Below are 13661 nucleotides of genomic sequence, written 5' to 3' on the forward strand. Positions count from 1 at the left end.
ATAAAGATAATGACAAAGAAATGCTAACAGATATTTAATCGTCAACCAGATTTTCAAGCATTTTTTTAAAATTTTCTGGCCGTTGAGATTTCTCTAAACCTGTATTATTTTGCCTTTGTAGGCACTTCGAAGGATGCAGTAGATCATTTAGACGGTGGAAAGGTATGTTTTCTAATAGGAAATCACGAGAAAAGCTGCGTTAAAATATTGTGCCCCTATAGAGTTTAGATATGTACTGCTTTTGTTAACAAGATATAATATAGTAACTAACGCAATAACTACACAAAATCTGCTTGACCGACAATGTCGCTCTGCCGCCGCTTAAGATCGAGTTGACCTTCTCATCCAGTATAGTCAGTGTTATGCCTTTTACAATGGTGCCTTTTACAAAGGCACGATATATTCCTTGGATAATTAAATTTATTTAAATAATTTTTTACATTAGTCGCGCAGAACATTAAGAAACGTATGTGTTAAAATATTTCCAAGGGTAAACAATCTTGGCATATTTCTCTGGTGTAAGAAGTCGTCGGTATATGGTAATATAGCTTTGGCCTACCTGTTACTACAATACCATAGAAAGGCATTATTCAAAGCGTGAGGATTGTAGTGAATTCAATGTTTCATGGTTGTTGACCGCCGATACTGTATACCGGAATACATTATTTACCAGTAATCAGCATACGACTAAGTTACAAATTGAAGTCACATTTAAAAAGTTTACGCCACCTTATTGGATGGTGTATGGCGTTTCTATTGGTGGACCACCAATAGAAACATGCCACGTCTCCTTACTTCCCTTTTATATGTCTAAAGCTACTCCTTAGAAGCTGCCGTGAACGCGGTTCCACTTAGATAGCCTTTATCTTACTCTTTAGCGTTTGTCAAAGGTTCCTTGGCGCGGCCTTCTAACGTTTCAAAAGAAAAAGAATCATCGAACTAGGGCAGGATATTTCTCATTCTAAGGTTTCTGAAAGCTGACGTGCCAAGTTGACAGTATGATTCGGGTACGCTGCTTTACGACTGAAGTATGGTGGGTGTGAAGGATCAATCGCGGCGCCATTTTAAATCAGGACATTGGTGCCCTTTATAAAGGAAATGTCTCATTCCATTAGTCCGTTTAGTATCCGAGCGACAAAGATCGTCAGCTGAAACACATATAAAGTGGATTCTAAGTCAAGAGTTTTCATAGATGATGTCAAAATGATAATATTTTTGTTGACGGCCGAAGGCTTGAAACTTTGGTCCGAGCTTTTTGAGCATAAAACCGTACGACCATCAAGAGGTTCACCGCAATGGCAGGGTAGGATGACAAGCAGTTTACTTTCAAGACGAAAGCCCACTGCTAAACGTGTGCACCGAACATCTAGCACACCGCTAATAGATAGCAACGCACGGCCAAAGTCACGCCACTACTCAAGGCCGAGCAACAGATATAAAGAGCAGGTTCAACAACCTAAATCAATTACCTAATAGACTGATTCATGAAGGAGACTCCTTTACTTGTGCCGAATCCGTAACTCTTCAAGAGGCAGCAAATCTGGAACGTGTTGGAGAACAAGAATCAGGCACATTATCGGACTATCAGTTCAAGGTTTATAGACGAAAGTTCTATCTGTATCTAATTGCTAGTTTATTCCTGCTGTTTAACTGCCGAACAGCGTAGAAAGAAGAGAGATAGGGTTTAAATCAGTATTCGAGCACTTTCCTTAGCTATCCTTTTACCTATTGTTTTTTGTTATAGGACAATCAGACACTGCCGGGAACGCAAATCTCTAAATAAAGGGTTACATATTGATAAATTGTTTTTTAACGAAATCGTTTTGAATTTGTGTTTGTTACAAAGCCCTCCTTTCATACCATTTGACGAAGCGTAGTTCGAAACCGTTTCAACAATTAAAAGAAGTACTTTCTTGTTACATCTAGAAGTAATATTATAGGACAATTTCTACTTCACTGAAAGGTCTAGAGGATCAATGGGGTAGATGAGGAATACTTAAAATTAGGGTTGGGGAGGATGTAGCATAGCAACTAGAGTAGCCTAAATTAAGCAGAACATTTTTAGAGAAAATAGCTGATTTATGCGAAACGCTTGCACTACACTACATTTCTAAGCGCAAAAATCCGCCCATCATAGTGACACAAAGCTGTATAATCGTATTGGGACTAATCTAACAAAGCTCGAAATAAAACGGCCCCTACCTTCTTTAGATACTGGAAGTAAGCATTTTGGTGTGGCGTATGAGTGGCATAATACATAAATATAAGGAAAAAAACGCACACGATTTGAGGCTTATCATCGTGTGTTGATAGTTTTGTGGTAATGAGTTTCCCAGCGTCGAACACGATAATATTATGGGAGTTACCTCCCGATAGGGGACGGTGGCGCAATATTAATAACAATAATAATAGCTTTCAATAATAATAGTAACAATAATAGTTTTCGTATTAATTGAAAGCCATTGATTGTCCTTCGGTTTGCCCCGTTAAGTTCCTGCAGCGTTGTGCCCGAGTTAGTCCTTCCCAAGTTGGTCAGCGCACAGCATTGTCCTAGTCGCTCCTGCTACTCGAATAGAACAAATCTGACTGGATGCTAGCACTTGACCCCAATTGTGGTGGACCTGTTGAAGAAAGGACAAAAGCGCAGCGGGTACCAACAGCCGTTCTCTCACGCCCCCTAGCCCCAGGCCCGTTCGCCCAAGCTGCTTGCTCATCCAACCTCCCGGCTTCTTCAGTAGTAGTGAAGGTCGCCTGGTCAAACCTCTCGTGTGTTCCTTAACCTTCGGCCCGCTCAACCGAAGCAAACCCAAGAACTCCCATCCCAGTTTTCAGTTCCGGATTGCCCCCATCGAATCCTTGTTTCCTACAATCCTATAGAGTATGCTCAGTCCCGTAGAAGGCCAATTACATAGTAGCACCCCATCACCATCTCCTCTATCCTTATCATTCTCTATAGAATCAGCCTGGCGCTGACCTGCATCGTATCCACTCAACCCTTCGTGAATCACTATGGACCTTGTAGCAAGCAGCAGATCTTTTTTCCTAGCAGCGCAATTATGTTGAGCCAGCAAGCCTAATTGCCATTCAAGCAGAGTCCGATCAGTTGCTTGGCGTCAGTGGATCTACACAGGCGATCTTGTCGACTAATTGAAATCGGTGGCTCCCGCCGACTAATGGTAATAGCGGAAATGGTACAATGAGGTGGCATGTGTTGCGTTTGCAGGGGCGCTCGTATAGACGTACTGGCCTTGCAAACATGTGTAGTTCCATAGCAAAATTGTTGTTGTTGTCGTCGTCGTTGAATGCTAGCAGTTTTCGGTGGCCCGATGCCGCCCTCGGTACGCCCACAGCCTTCGCTCTCGAACAATCATCTGCACCTGTTAGCGTGCAAACGGTCTAGCCGGATACCTTACCTACTATGTGTGTGTGCGGACAATCTGCGAACTGTATATAGATGCTAAGTTAACTATATATATATATATATACTAGACAACAACAATCGTTAGCGCGGATTCGTTCGGCGGGTTGCAGCGGACCGGTCATTGCTGCTCGTATGTATGAACGATGAACCCACTCAAATGGTAGATTATCCTCATTTATTGATATGTCAACGCACTTGCAGTCTAGTATTTAGCGCTCAATGTTATGCTCGTTTCTGTTATGAAGTACAATTAGTCAGACTAGAGTAACGGCTGACAAGGACACTTGTCAGCCCCTATTTACCTTGGTGATGCCGGCTTATACCATACTACGGTCTGGTTATATTAGATCGATAAATATAAACAGTATAATTACAAGTTGTTGGATGACGGCTGGCGGACTGAGTGAACGACGTTCTAGTGCGTACTGCTGCCGTCAAGTTAGCCGAATCCCATATCCCAAAATTTGTTCATCATAGTGCAGGAACGAAAATGGATGAGTTATCGAAGCGGCTATTGTTTGTCGTAACTGCAGCAGCGTCTGTTAATAAGCTAAGATACGACAATGCGTTTGTCGTTACATTCGTTTACTTTACTCGTTTATGGGCTTGTTCCATTACATAATCCTCAAAATGTGTCTTAAAGATGCTAAAGATGAGCATAGCTTACGCGATCTGGTTGTATATCTCAAGCATCCGTTTGGCAGCCTGACGGCGGTCTCGTATGGTAAAATCGGTGATGTGCCAGCTTAATGGAAGTCGATGAAGCAGAGCGTACGTCTATGGCAAAATAGAACATTGCTTGGTTGAAGCTATCGCAGCACGACATTTCGGCGGGCAGTCAACTCTCAATGCCACAATCTGAATGCGACGCAACAACGTAAGGCATCAGATAAGTAAAAATAACCAAAAACAAACCCCATAGAACATCATAGACACGCACACGTTTTGTCGGCCAATTTCAACAGTCAAGAGCAATCGGCTTTTCCTTCTCCCTTTTCTTCGTTGTCTTCACTGTTGTAGCGCTGTGTGATGTCGGCCGTTAGTTGAACTGCAAAACGTTACGTTGCTACATTGACATATAGGCACGTAATAAAAACCCTGGACTTTGTCATGAAGTGATTTTATCCGCATAGAGAAGCACGTCGCGTATGTAAGTGACTCACGTCCAGTAGGACGTAGATGAAGTGGGCGGCGTTGGCGATATGTAATGAAGCTGTAGGGCTAAAAAGGAGAGTCGATAATGAGGGACACGCATGACGGCCCAAGAACCCCAATGCTTGAGGCGTCATTTTTCCTCCGGCCAATGAAATAGCGAAGACGGCGTTTGGCAGTTCGGCTTTCTGAAAGATTTTGAAAACCTGTTGTTGACATAGCATTGTAAAGCGGAAATATCTCTAGGCGATCACTAAGCGTCACAGACGAGTTAGTGTACGATATGTGAATCCTATACTTGCTATATTATATTCTATGGGTATAACGAGATTATCGTGAATTTAACTTGAACAATGACCCCAGGTATGTTTCAATAAATTCGAAATTGCCTAAATGACGTTTCAAGTACAGCCTGTATTGTACAATACGACAGTGTTTTAATGGGTAAAGTAAATAGTAAAAAAATAGTATTTATACTAAGAATTAATATAGTTTGGATTTGCGGATAAAAAGTAGAGTGGCGCTTTACCTTCGCCAGCAGTGGAAAGAGTTTGGCTTCGATAGGTTCTAACCGTAGTAACAATACGCAAGACATATTCAGTTGCTTCTCTGCTTTTGATTGACTCACCTTCCTTTTCGTAGCGCAGCTTTAAATATATACATCGACACCTGTATTATATACACACACACCTGAAAATTAAAATAAGATCTTTCGAGCGTTTCTAAATGTGCTTTCATCACCCTTCCGAGAAGCCGGCTTCCACTATCTGCGTTGCATCGTTCAGCGAACAATAAACTATTTCTGGACTTTGCCAGATCTTCTTTACTCTTATTTTCTCACTATTACAATTATCGACTCGCTCCGTGGCCAGGCAATAAATTACATGTCCGCAAATTTAATTAAAACTGATCTCTGAGAGGAAACAATTCCGCAACGTTACAAGATGTCCTGGATAAACATCCATCGTTGTACGATTTATAAGCGAACACATGCGTAGGCATAAAAAATCCGCATTGCTAACACGCACTTACTTACCCTAGTTATAAGTTTCAAACAAACAATTGTCAAGTTGCTACTGTTGTTCTAGCAAAATGATCTGAATTGCTTTACTAAAAGGTCGATCTATGTCTTCTACCCTGCCATTGACTCCCTCATTTCTCATTGCTCTTCTATAATACTTCAATGACAGCTAGTAAACAATATGTTTTGAATTATACTATCGGTTCCATTTAACCAATCCAACTAACCATAAATTATAGCCGAAATGTATATATTTCGGTAAATTTTCGAAGTAGGTTCATATAAACCCATCCTAATGTACTTGGTATATGCGTGTGCATTTGTGTTGGCCGAGGTTGTTAACGTTCTCGCTGTTTTTTTATCGGGTCGAATTAGAAAAAGACTGTTCGCGCTCATCGTCGTTCGACAGTCACGCGAGCGAGTAAGCGACCAATGTCTCCGCCCTTTCGCTGTCGTTATCGCCGTCAGCGGAAGCAATAGGGTAGCGGCAATATTTCTGTAGTGAAGGTCGTAATATCTCACGTGTGCATATTCAATCATTTCCGTTATTAGGTGACTAGTGTACATAGGCCTGTGAACGGTAGCGATGGCAATGGCAAAGGCAGCCGCCGCAGCCATGCTCAGTGCGACACAGATGTAAATGGCATTAATCAAGAGCCCTGCATCGACCTCAGAACCGTCCCCGACGCACGGCCTGCCGTCGCTATCTTCTGCTTAGAGTTCCAATGGCCAGGAAGAATCTACAGCCGAATCTGCGGCGGTGAGGACCGACCGAGGCAGGATAGCTAAGATTGCGTTAGTCAGGCTATCGTCTACTTTGCGCATCCTACGCATACGAACGTATACCGTAGCCGTCGTCCTGTAGACAATTATAATCAATGCTCAACCAAGATTGTGGAGGGTATTTCCAGAAGTACATTACGTCCATGTACGTCGTCACGCTAACGAATGACTGAATGTCGGCAAAACACTGTGCTGAAATACACTGAGCATACCTGCTATGACACTGCTGTAATACGTTGCAATATATTAAAGAATATTCGTCTCATCCTGTCTAGTTAGAACAAAAAATGCCGAGACAGTGAAAAACTTACAGCCCGCCTAAAAATTAGAATAAAACGTTTGGCTATTACTAGCCATAGATATAGTCTAAAAATGTTTGCAGCCATCATACATGCAAGCATTGTATACGTGACATGGATAGAAAATGCCGAAAAGACATAAATAAGATCCATCGTAACGCGATGTTGTACACAGTACTACACCTTCTTTTTCGCTCAACTTGAAGATATGCAAAATTCTTTTTGGTCCTCAGTTACACCGATTCATTCACTTATCATACTTCAGTTCCCATCAGTTACCCGTTTGATGAAAGATTTCTCCTCAAATTGCTAAATAGCTTAAGGCAACTTTTGCGATGGGTCGCAAATATCGAGTTGTCAATAGGGTTTATTTCAGTGTTGTTTTCTCTCCTTTTCATAAAAGATTAATTAAGGAGAACATTCAATATTTGTCAAGTTCGAGACGAGAAATCTGAGTAGAAATCTAGCGGGATGGAAAGGGATTTCCAGTAAGGGTATACAGCCACGTGCCAATCAATGTTCAGAACAGAAACAAACTCAGTACAAATTTTATCTCTTAAATAATGATTGAAATTATATACGTATTAGCGTTTTTAACGTACCAACCTGTATATTAATAAACATTAGTAGAAAGCGTCTCTATTTACACATAAGGGTGTGTGTTTGACAGAAGAATATGGTAATAAATAGATAGTCAAAAAGAGCGCTTCTACTTCTTGTTTTGCAGAATGAACGTCGAGTTAGACAGGTTGAAGCAACCCCTCGGTTATTAGCTATGATTGCGACAGCTTTGACTCCCGTCAAGCTGCCCCCGACGAACACCACCCCTCGTGGTCCATCGCTGCCTTCCAGTTGCGTATTAGGTAGAGAACTCATCAGTGATTTCAACGCTTCGTCATGTAATCAGATCAGCCAGGCCAAATCGGGCTGAAAAGCAATACCAACAATGACCAAAATAAGGACAGCAGCAAGGTCCGAGACAGTCGCAGAAACACCGGCACCGTCAGCAGAGGCGGTCGCATTAACGAAACTAATAACGATGCCCCAGCCGGACGTAATCCTGGAGTAGTGTCCTTTCTCACTGGAATGCCTGCCGTCGGCATTTGGTGCCATGGTAAGCATTCTTCACCGGCAGCAGTAACGACAACACAGTTACGGCCATGGCTACAACTGCCGTTAACCTCAGCCTGCTGCAGCCGCACTATTTGAACCGGGTCGACTGGCCTGTTCCAAAAATCGACTTAAACCCTTTTATGCAGGTTGATAAAGCTTCCATTTCTTACTGTTACCGCCTCGCTTTGTTCCCCTTCTTTTTCTTTCTGTCTCTCGGTGCCTTCGTCCACTCCCTCGCCTGCCCTTCGTTATTAGTCTGTTTTTTCAAACAGCTTACATACTTATGCCGATTTTTTGTGCTTTCCTTGTGTGCATTGCAATGCCGTATCATTTCCCGCATGCATAGAGAATGGTGCATGTGATTCGAGAAAGATTCGAGCGAAAAAAACGGAAAGAAAGACCCCTTAGCGTGTCAGGAACATGCACGCGGCGTGTGACGCATTCGACTACGCCGAGCTCATACTGTGTCTACGTAATGTGCGTACTGGGTGATCCGTTTTATCAACACTTTCGCATTACAACGATTACCGAGGCCACTTGGCAGCATGAGACCTGGCTAAGGGCTAGACGGATTTTTTTAATGCTTCAAAAAAAGCTGCACTTCATTTGGGCATTCAAATAGTGCAAGTGGAGAGTACAAATAACGAAAGTAATATACGTGCAACTAAGCAGAAATGCAGGTATCTATCAATACGCTGATATAATTCTACTATGGAACTCGCATGGACGCCTTTTGGTAAGAGCTGTTGTATTTGTCAACGGATTGTGAACACAACGAGTACAGCCATGTCTGTCAACGCGCCTTCTGATGATTCAGAAGAAAAAGTTAAAAAAGCACCATTCTAATATGTCCGGATGCAAACTTTCTTTTAGACCAACTTCCTTTTCTCATTAAATAAAATCCAAGTCGAAAAATATCAGCGTGTTGTTTATTTTGATACATGATGAGACGAGGTCTCACTATCACCAGCTCATCGTTTGAGTGGATGATTACACACTTTTTTGCTAGTTTGAAAGTACTTTCTGTAGTCTACTCATCCGCTGTATATGGACCCTGATAGTTACGATATAAGATTTAGAGCTTCCTTCTTGGTACTACCGTCGCTCCGACTGACGTCCTATTGATGTCACCTAATTAAATTAGCGAATAAATGAAACCCCGATAACTATACAAAATACCCGCGGACAATGTTAGCTTATTAAAGTAACGCAAGTTGGAAGCTGAGCTTTATTGAGGTCAAAATATGGATACTTAAATTGCTCGCTCGCATCTTGCGAATGTTGGACAGATGGATATGCTTACGACAACCTATCTTTTTCCTTCTCTCTCTGTTCCTGGGCAGTAAGTGGGAGCTAGCATGGAGTTCGAGGTCGACTGCAGGACTAAGCCATTGCCGCCGCAGCCGACTAACAGTGAGGGTGCCGTGAGTCGAACAAAAGTTTATTTTACTGAGATAAGAAAGGCCTCGCCGACTTGCTTTGCAAGCTTTATCCGTCATACGTTGTCTGCGCAGCAGACGACATTGCGTCGTCTCTTGCACTACTCCGGACCGTTCCGTACCCCTTGGCCTGACAACGCCAAGAGCGTTGCGACCGATGCCGACACAGCCGATTGGCACAATGTATTAACAACTACAGCAATAGCAGTAAGATCTCCGAAAAAGGCTGCACCAGCAGCTTCAGCTGTCTCAGCGTACACCCTCTCTGTTATCCATGCCACCTATCCAAAGCCCAGGCCTTCTATTTTTAATGTGCCCTTGATGTAGTCTTCGTCCGCTTTTACGATAACTGTGCTCATTTCTACTAAGCCAGTAAGGGCTGGTGCTGTGACCCTGTTGCCCTTTTAGGGCGCGGTTGTTATGATGGCCCCATGGCCCCGAGTATCATCCAAGAAGCGAAAGATGAATAAGAGAATGTTTAACGATTACGCGTTATTTCAAAAATATTCTGAAGCTAGCGCTCAGACAACAGACTGATTAAAATGAGATATAAGCGCTGGGGTATTGAACGCCAGCGAGGAGGTAACCAAATGCAAAATATGAACTACAGGAATATATATTGTTGCAATTGCAGAGGCTTCTTATGAAAGTAGAGCTTGAAGTTCGAAAATTCTGTAGGCGAACATTTACTGGCATTTATATGTAATCTGTTACAGAATTATAACTTAAATGCTGAGAGTGCGGAAACTGAATCGCCCGTAACTTAACTCCAGACCAGTATTCTACGTGCACTTTACGAGACCTTCATCTACAAAAACCCCGATGTGCACATACAATTGCCATAGACGAGTGTGGTCAATCCTTACCACCAGCCGAAGAAAGAAACAATGGCGTCATACTAGAGGTGAAACAATCAATGCACCCTACTATTTCGGGTTCCTCAGCAAACTCATGACACAGCAACCGGAAGCATACAGTGTCCTTACTTGAGGACAACGCTAGACCTCATTGCCATTCCTCTATTACTTCATGGATTGGAGAAAGGAACATGCAACGTGGTCTTGCAGCGGCTTATTCTACCCTCCTAATTCAATGTGATTGCGGGCCCTTCCCAAGGCAACTGGTGGGAAAACGTATTTCACTATTGACTTACATGGAGAAACCTAGCGAAACGACATATGAGAACGCAAATCTTCCGAAACTGCGAGGACACTGGGAAAAGTATGTAAAAAATAAAGAACGGCACATTAATGCATAATAGGAATTCATTATTCTAGGCCAAGTCTTATTTAAGAGTTATTTAGTTTTAAGGTCTGTCGGATTCGTTTGATACATTTTACGTTGCACAATTTGTTACGGCATCACTTGCGCGGACAATGTTTTTACCCATATATTTGGCGAAACGACCTGCTGACGGATCTCTGCCCCGTGATGAAGAAACTTAAAAAATTTCGATTGCAAAACTTTGGAATGAAAAAATCCTTAAAAGATTAGATATTCGTAGTTATAAATCTAAGTCTTTCAGCTTTGTGTAACGGTACTTCAGTCGCCAATAACTTCAACGAATTGCTTTCATAATAACGTACTGGCGATAAAAAGAAAATCATTTAAGTTAAATTGCTTGCATTCATGGATGCTGAGGGAAGTATCTCTTGTGTGGTCTGAAGTGTGTATATCTAACAAAAGTCAATATTGAGTTTGTGAATTCTAGAATAGAAGTGTTTCGAAACAGCGGTCAATAGAGTAACTTATTTGTTACTGTAATTTTACGGTAATATTTCGATTATTTTATAAAAAATCAATGAGCCAATCACACTTCTAATACAGACAGATGTAAGTGAAGTCGGCAATCTTCGATGTCTGCTAAATGTACAATGAAACCTCGTGTAGGAATATCAGCGTATTTTTTGATGTTGTCTGTGTGGCGAATTCGTGTAAGGAGGTGTAAACAAAACAGCTTTTTCGGATCACTAATGAGGAGCTGTGTAGATCTCGGCGGAGTGCTGTTATAACTATGGAAGCGCGCTTACGGAAGAACCAGTTTGTATCTGCTTTTATACGCTTTTCAAGTCAGGGATACCTTTGTTCGATGGGATGAATCACACTGGTGGGTTCGTATCAGCAACCTGTGGCTCAAAAACTTACGGAAGATTCAGTCGACAGTAATTGCAATGCAAGTATCTAATACCATTTATGTGCAGCCTTTATATGCTTACGCTTAAAATATATTTTCATGCAATAATTTCACGTTTCAAATTAGAATGTTTCAATATTGTAAAATATTACTAATTGATACTGATATTGACTGTCAACGTCAATTCCAGAGTTCCGAATGTTCTTACTTGTGTTCACTACTTCTCTACAAACGGTCGGAGATATGACTGCCGATTTGTGCGTAGATGTTTGTTACTTTTACAATCTTAAGACATGCCACACAGACGGAGCGCACGCTACAAACGTTTACATAACTAAACAGGGAAGCGTATCGATTTACGGTAGTCATCATTCTGGCTGTCACTTTTAGGAAAGGAGGAAAATGGCGCTGATGATGCCGACAGCGTTCTTAATGGCGGCTCCTCCGTGGTCACATCGGTGCCTCGGATTCGTTATGAAGTACCCGTCAAAACACAGGTACTTGATAACGAATGAAGATGTCTACGACTTTAGAGTGTGCGGAGTTAATCGATACCAGCAGGCGAATAGAACGACTAATATACATTTTAAACTTTATAAACATATATATATATATATACACGGATAATCCATGTATCTGTACTACAGTCAGCTAATAAATCTAATCAATATTTTTACCCACAAATATGAGGCATTCATGTATTCACTCATCGTTGACGAAATATGTTTTTTATTAATTAATACGATCATTTAATAATAAAGAGACTGCTATTTGAAAAACTGCTATGAGAAAACAGCTTGCTCTATCTTTTTCTACAATAATCATTTCAGTTATAACTGTTTTTATTTACGTTATCATTGCGATTATCACCTTTGTGGTCTTATCGTAATTCTTCAGTCTTTTTTTATCAACGAAGTAATCGCTGTTCGTTGTGACCTATTTCTATCCCTCGGTACTTTCTTATTTATTTCTTTATTATTGTGCAATGTCTTCGTTGATCTCTATGCGGTTAGTGCTTCGGCAGACAATATTTCTTCGTAAAAGGGTTTCCGCGGCAATAAGCGTTTTTCCCTTTGTATCTGCGTCTGTGTGCCTATGATGCGTAACGTAGCGTAGAGTGATATGTGTGTGTGTGTGTGTGATATAACTGAAGTGCAGCTTACGAAGTGGCATGACCGGTGTTCGTAGTCCAATTCATCTTAATAATCATGTTTGTACAGCCTTAATAATACCCTAAACTCGCATGCTTGTTCTGTTATGAAGCATTTCGCTTCGATACTAACTAAGGTAAACAATGAACAGCGTGATCGATATTTATTATCGCTAGTTAATATTTTTTCCCAGAACCCAGTCTGTTATGTTTCCATTATATGTTGAGTAACTTTAAGGGACTGTTATGAGTTGTGCTTAATCACAAGTCGGATTTGCGGCAGCTTTAATCGGAAATTATTCGGCCGCTTATAGCGGAAGTTACCCTGCCTTCACTAGACGCATAAGACACTGACGATAACAATCCTCCAAACAAGTCTGAAGAGTACCTTTAGAGGGTCTAACAGTTCTACCTCTCAGTTCGGCGCTGCTAGTCTTGCTTGTTTTTTTTTTTGATCACATCATCACACCACAAGAGATCGATCAATAAGCCATATTTCGACAAAAAGCACACATGAAAGATATGGTTTATAGTAAAGCGCAGCTATAGCGAAGTTAGTTAAATCACGCAAAATTTATCAACTACATGCAACATAGCCCAACAGTTTCGTCCATAATTCGTCCCTACCACTGTTATTTTCAATCTTAATAAAAACAAAAACTGCTGCGAAGAATAAGTTTACTTACTAAAATAACATTATCTACGATACTGTATACAGATGAGAACAAACTAATTTCCACATGTACTTGTCCATCATATTGTTTATAGCTCAATGTGTCATTGGATCGACCTAGCGAGATACGTTTCCTCATTGCTATGATTGACATCGAAATGGATTCTAGGCACTATCCGTGTAGCACCATTATTTTAGGCCGTTTCCATAGTATGATTTCCCTTTTCGTCGTTGGTCTCACGAAGATCTAATTTAACCACTCCTATCGTCTCGTAGGGATGTTCAGATTTAAAAGAAAGTACCTTACATATCGCATGGCAGAGCAGAAAATCCGAAACTACCCGTATTAGTGCCCGCTAATGATATCGTTCTTTTTCAATGTTTCTGTAATAAGAAGGATTGCGTTTTAGCATCAGCGTGACTAACTCTACATACCACGTGCATCTATGCCTGCACGGATAGTATTTGGCTGGTTA

General features: G+C 41.3%; 2 long non-coding RNA genes across 3 annotated transcripts; one reads left to right on the forward strand and one right to left on the reverse strand.

Annotated features, from left to right (window-relative positions):
• Positions 1-3579: 3579 nt before the first annotated feature.
• Positions 3580-11721, reverse strand: LOC147758745 (uncharacterized). Its single transcript, XR_015319614.1, has 3 exons — positions 11571-11721; positions 5202-5263; positions 3580-4761 (listed from the first exon to the last, which is right to left on the reverse strand). It is a non-coding gene; the product is annotated as an uncharacterized LOC147758745 (long non-coding RNA).
• LOC111242997 (uncharacterized) lies at positions 4220-12048 on the forward strand. 2 transcript variants are annotated; one of them, XR_015319613.1, is made up of 5 exons: positions 4220-4298; positions 7404-7790; positions 9945-10449; positions 11168-11401; positions 11753-12048. It is a non-coding gene; the product is annotated as an uncharacterized LOC111242997 (long non-coding RNA). The 2 variants fall into 2 exon arrangements; XR_002670256.2 differs by lacking the exon at positions 4220-4298 and adding an exon at positions 4757-6522.
• Positions 12049-13661: the final 1613 nt, after the last annotated feature.

The sequence above is a fragment of the Varroa destructor genome, unplaced genomic scaffold, assembly GCF_002443255.2.
Source record: "Varroa destructor unplaced genomic scaffold, Vdes_3.0 BEIS01000001.1, whole genome shotgun sequence".
NCBI classification, from domain to species: domain Eukaryota; kingdom Metazoa; phylum Arthropoda; class Arachnida; order Mesostigmata; family Varroidae; genus Varroa; species Varroa destructor.